This window comes from Amia ocellicauda, unplaced genomic scaffold (genome assembly GCF_036373705.1).
Source record: "Amia ocellicauda isolate fAmiCal2 unplaced genomic scaffold, fAmiCal2.hap1 HAP1_SCAFFOLD_119, whole genome shotgun sequence".
Classification (NCBI taxonomy): Eukaryota; Metazoa; Chordata; class Actinopteri; order Amiiformes; family Amiidae; genus Amia; species Amia ocellicauda.
In genome coordinates, this window is record NW_027102684.1 from 74,548 (window position 1) to 81,365 (window position 6,818).

The following is a 6,818-nucleotide window of genomic DNA, read 5'->3' on the forward strand; positions in this document are numbered from 1 at the left end:
TTTACAGAATGAAGATATTGCAAAACCATCCAAATCAAGCTTCTCTCAGCTTGATATGCTTCCACACTGTACTTAAGGGTATTCTCTATCATTGGTGAAGAGTTAACATGTGTATTTGCAAGTTTACATTACATTTCATCAAACTCTTGAAACCAAGTCAGTTCTGACCTGAAACAACATGAAATGTTGTAAAATTGCATTTGTAAGCATATGTAGTGCAGTTGAGCACATCTAACTTCACAGAATGAAGATATTGCAAAACCATCCAAATCAAGCTTCTTTCTGCTTGATATGCTTCCACACTGTACTTAAGGTATTCTCTATCATTGGTGAAGAGTTTACATGTGTATTTGCAAGTTTACATTACATTTCATCAAACTCTTGAAACCAAGTCAGTTCTGACCTGAAACAACATGAAATGTTGTAAAATTGCATTTGAAAGCATATGTAATGCAGTTGAGCACATCTAACTTTACAGAATGAAGATATTGCAAAACCATCCAAATCAAGCTTCTTTCTGCTTGATATGCTTCCACACTGTACTTAAGGGTATTCTCTATCATTGGTGAAGAGTTTACATGTGTATTTGCAAGTTTACATTACATTTCATCAAACTCTTGAAACCAAGTCAGTTCTGACCTGAAACAACATGAAATGTTGTAAAATTGCATTTGTAAGCATATGTAATGCAGTTGAGCACATCTAACTTTACAGAATGAAGATATTGCAAAACCATCCAAATCAAGCTTCTCTCAGCTTGATATGCTTCCACACTGTACTTAAGGGTATTCTCTATCATTGGTGAAGAGTTAACATGTGTATTTGCAAGTTTACATTACATTTCATCAAACTCTTGAAACCAAGTCAGTTCTGACCTGAAACAACATGAAATGTTGTAAAATTGCATTTGTAAGCATATGTAATGCAGTTGAGCACATCTAACTTTACAGAATGAAGATATTGCAAAACCATCCAAATCAAGCTTCTTTCTGCTTGATATGCTTCCACACTGTACTTAAGGGTATTCTCTATCATAGGTGAAGAGTTTACATGTGTATTTGCAAGAATACATTACAATTCATCAAACTCTTGAAACCAAGTCAGTTCTGACCTGAAACAACATGAAATGTTGTAAAATTGCATTTGTAAGCATATGTAATGCAGTTGAGCACATCTAACTTTACAGAATGAAGATATTGCAAAACCATCCAAATCAAGCTTCTCTCAGCTTGATATGCTTCCACACTGTACTTAAGGGTATTCTCTATCATTGGTGAAGAGTTAACATGTGTATTTGCAAGTTTACATTACATTTCATCAAACTCTTGAAACCAAGTCAGTTCTGACCTGAAACAACATGAAATGTTGTAAAATTGCATTTGTAAGCATATGTAATGCAGTTGAGCACATCTAACTTTTACAGAATGAAGATATTGCAAAACCATCCAAATCAAGCTTCTCTCAGCTTGATATGCTTCCACACTGTACTTAAGGGTATTCTCTATCATTGGTGAAGAGTTAACATGTGTATTTGCAAGTTTACATTACATTTCATCAAACTCTTGAAACCAAGTCAGTTCTGACCTGAAACAACATGAAATGTTGTAAAATTGCATTTGTAAGCATATGTAGTGCAGTTGAGCACATCTAACTTCACAGAATGAAGATATTGCAAAACCATCCAAATCAAGCTTCTTTCTGCTTGATATGCTTCCACACTGTACTTAAGGTATTCTCTATCATTGGTGAAGAGTTTACATGTGTATTTGCAAGTTTACATTACATTTCATCAAACTCTTGAAACCAAGTCAGTTCTGACCTGAAACAACATGAAATGTTGTAAAATTGCATTTGAAAGCATATGTAATGCAGTTGAGCACATCTAACTTTACAGAATGAAGATATTGCAAAACCATCCAAATCAAGCTTCTTTCTGCTTGATATGCTTCCACACTGTACTTAAGGGTATTCTCTATCATTGGTGAAGAGTTTACATGTGTATTTGCAAGTTTACATTACATTTCATCAAACTCTTGAAACCAAGTCAGTTCTGACCTGAAACAACATGAAATGTTGTAAAATTGCATTTGTAAGCATATGTAATGCAGTTGAGCACATCTGACTTTACAGAATGAAGATATTGCAAAACCATCCAAATCAAGCTTCTCTCAGCTTGATATGCTTCCACACTGTACTTAAGGGTATTCTCTATCATTGGTGAAGAGTTAACATGTGTATTTGCAAGTTTACATTTCATTTCATCAAACTCTTGAAACCAAGTCAGTTCTGACCTGAAACAACATGAAATGTTGTAAAATTGCATTTGTAAGCATATGTAATGCAGTTGAGCACATCTAACTTTACAGAATGAAGATATTGCAAAACCATCCAAATCAAGCTTCTTTCTGCTTGATATGCTTCCACACTGTACTTAAGGGCATTCTCTGTATAAGGTGAAGAGTTAACATGTGTATTTGCAAGTTTACATTACATTTCATCAAACTCTTGAAACCAAGTCAGTTCTGACCTGAAACAACATGAAATGTTGTAAAATTGCATTTGAAAGCATATGTAATGCAGTTGAGCACATCTAACTTTACAGAATGAAGATATTGCAAAACCATCCAAATCAAGCTTCCTTCTGCTTGATATGCTTCCACACTGTACTTAAAGGTATTCTCTATCATAGGTGAAGAGTTTACATGTGTATTTGCAAGTTTACATTACATTTCATCAAACTCTTGAAACCAAGTCAGTTCTGACCTGAAACAACATGAAATGTTGTAAAATTGCATTTGTAAGCATATGTAATGCAGTTGAGCACATCTAACTTTACAGAATGAAGATATTGCAAAACCATCCAAATCAAGCTTCTTTCTGCTTGATATGCTTCCACACTGTACTTAAGGGCATTCTCTGTATAAGGTGAAGAGTTTACATGTGTATTTGCAAGTTTACATTACATTTCATCAAACTCTTGAAACCAAGTCAGTTCTGACCTGAAACAACATGAAATGTTGTAAAATTGCATTTGAAAGCATATGTAATGCAGTTGAGCACATCTAACTTTACAGAATGAAGATATTGCAAAACCATCCAAATCAAGCTTCCTTCTGCTTGATATGCTTCCACACTGTACTTAAAGGTATTCTCTATCATAGGTGAAGAGTTTACATGTGTATTTGCAAGTTTACATTACATTTCATCAAACTCTTGAAACCAAGTCAGTTCTGACCTGAAACAACATGAAATGTTGTAAAATTGCATTTGTAAGCATATGTAATGCAGTTGAGCACATCTAACTTTACAGAATGAAAAGATTGCAAAACCATCCAAATCAAGCTTCCTTCTGCTTGATATGCTTCCACACTGTACTTAAGGGTATTCTCTATCATAGGTGAAGAGTTTACATGTGTATTTGCAAGTTTACATTACATTTCATCAAACTCTTGAAACCAAGTCAGTTCTGACCTGAAACAACATGAAATGTTGTAAAATTGCATTTGTAAGCATATGTAATGCAGTTGAGCACATCTAACTTTACAGAATGAAGATATTGCAAAACCATCCAAATCAAGCTTCTCTCAGCTTGATATGCTTCCACACTGTACTTAAGGGTATTCTCTATCATTGGTGAAGAGTTTACATGTGTATTTGCAAGTTTACATTACATTTCATCAAACTCTTGAAACCAAGTCAGTTCTGACCTGAAACAACATGAAATGTTGTAAAATTGCATTTGTAAGCATATGTAATGCAGTTGAGCACATCTAACTTTACAGAATGAAGATATTGCAAAACCATCCAAATCAAGCTTCTTTCTGCTTGATATGCTTCCACACTGTACTTAAGGGCATTCTCTGTATAAGGTGAAGAGTTTACATGTGTATTTGCAAGTTTACATTACATTTCATCAAACTCTTGAAACCAAGTCAGTTCTGACCTGAAACAACATGAAATGTTGTAAAATTGCATTTGAAAGCATATGTAATGCAGTTGAGCACATCTAACTTTACAGAATGAAGATATTGCAAAACCATCCAAATCAAGCTTCCTTCTGCTTGATATGCTTCCACACTGTACTTAAAGGTATTCTCTATCATAGGTGAAGAGTTTACATGTGTATTTGCAAGTTTACATTACATTTCATCAAACTCTTGAAACCAAGTCAGTTCTGACCTGAAACAACATGAAATGTTGTAAAATTGCATTTGTAAGCATATGTAATGCAGTTGAGCACATCTAACTTTACAGAATGAAGAGATTGCAAAACCATCCAAATCAAGCTTCCTTCTGCTTGATATGCTTCCACACTGTACTTAAGGGTATTCTCTATCATAGGTGAAGAGTTTACATGTGTATTTGCAAGTTTACATTACATTTCATCAAACTCTTGAAACCAAGTCAGTTCTGACCTGAAACAACATGAAATGTTGTAAAATTGCATTTGTAAGCATATGTAATGCAGTTGAGCACATCTAACTTTACAGAATGAAGATATTGCAAAACCATCCAAATCAAGCTTCTCTCAGCTTGATATGCTTCCACACTGTACTTAAGGGTATTCTCTATCATTGGTGAAGAGTTTACATGTGTATTTGCAAGTTTACATTACATTTCATCAAACTCTTGAAACCAAGTCAGTTCTGACCTGAAACAACATGAAATGTTGTAAAATTGCATTTGTAAGCATATGTAATGCAGTTGAGCACATCTAACTTTACAGAATGAAGATATTGCAAAACCATCCAAATCAAGCTTCTTTCTGCTTGATATGCTTCCACACTGTACTTAAGGGTATTCTCTATCATAGGTGAAGAGTTTACATGTGTATTTGCAAGTTTACATTACAATTCATCAAACTCTTGAAACCAAGTCAGTTCTGACCTGAAACAACATGAAATGTTGTAAAATTGCATTTGTAAGCATATGTAATGCAGTTGAGCACATCTAACTTTACAGAATGAAGATATTGCAAAACCATCCAAATCAAGCTTCTTTCTGCTTGATATGCTTCCACACTGTACTTAAGGGTATTCTCTATCATTGGTGAAGAGTTTACATGTGTATTTGCAAGTTTACATTACATTTCATCAAACTCTTGAAACCAAGTCAGTTCTGACCTGAAACAACATGAAATGTTGTAAAATTGCATTTGTAAGCATATGTAATGCAGTTGAGCACATCTAACTTTACAGAATGAAGATATTGCAAAACCATCCAAATCAAGCTTCTCTCAGCTTGATATGCTTCCACACTGTACTTAAGGGTATTCTCTATCATTGGTGTAGAGTTAACATGTGTATTTGCAAGTTAACATTACATTTCATCAAACTCTTGAAACCAAGTCAGTTCTGACCTGAAACAACATGAAATGTTGTAAAATTGCATTTGTAAGCATATGTAATGCAGTTGAGCACATCTAACTTTACAGAATGAAGATATTGCAAAACCATCCAAATCAAGCTTCTCTCAGCTTGATATGCTTCCACACTGTACTTAAGGGTATTCTCTATCATTGGTGAAGAGTTAACATGTGTATTTGCAAGTTTACATTACATTTCATCAAACTCTTGAAACCAAGTCAGTTCTGACCTGAAACAACATGAAATGTTGTAAAATTGCATTTGTAAGCATATGTAATGCAGTTGAGCACATCTAACTTTACAGAATGAAGATATTGCAAAACCATCCAAATCAAGCTTCTTTCTGCTTGATATGCTTCCACACTGTACTTAAGGGCATTCTCTGTATAAGGTGAAGAGTTAACATGTGTATTTGCAAGTTTACATTACATTTTCATCAAACTCTTGAAACCAAGTCAGTTCTGACCTGAAACAACATGAAATGTTGTAAAATTGCATTTGAAAGCATATGTAATGCAGTTGAGCACATCTAACTTTACAGAATGAAGATATTGCAAAACCATCCAAATCAAGCTTCCTTCTGCTTGATATGCTTCCACACTGTACTTAAGGGCATTCTCTGTATAAGGTGAAGAGTTTACATGTGTATTTGCAAGTTTACATTACATTTCATCAAACTCTTGAAACCAAGTCAGTTCTGACCTGAAACAACATGAAATGTTGTAAAATTGCATTTGTAAGCATATGTAATGCAGTTGAGCACATCTAACTTTACAGAATGAAGATATTGCAAAACCATCCAAATCAAGCTTCTTTCTGCTTGATATGCTTCCACACTGTACTTAAGGGTATTCTCTATCATTGGTGTAGAGTTAACATGTGTATTTGCAAGTTTACATTACATTTCATCAAACTCTTGAAACCAAGTCAGTTCTGACCTGAAACAACATGAAATGTTGTAAAATTGAATTTGAAAGCATATGTAATGCAGTTGAGCACATCTAACTTTACAGAATGAAGATATTGCAAAACCATCCAAATCAAGCTTCTCTCAGCTTGATATGCTTCCACACTGTACTTAAGGGTATTCTCTATCATTGGTGTAGAGTTAACATGTGTATTTGCAAGTTTACATTACATTTCATCAAACTCTTGAAACCAAGTCAGTTCTGACCTGAAACAACATGAAATGTTGTAAAATTGCATTTGTAAGCATATGTAATGCAGTTGAGCACATCTAACTTTACAGAATGAAGATATTGCAAAACCATCCAAATCAAGCTTCTCTCAGCTTGATATGCTTCCACACTGTACTTAAGGGTATTCTCTATCATTGGTGAAGAGTTTACATGTGTATTTGCAAGTTTACATTACATTTCATCAAACTCTTGAAACCAAGTCAGTTCTGACCTGAAACAACATGAAATGTTGTAAAATTGCATTTGTAAGCAT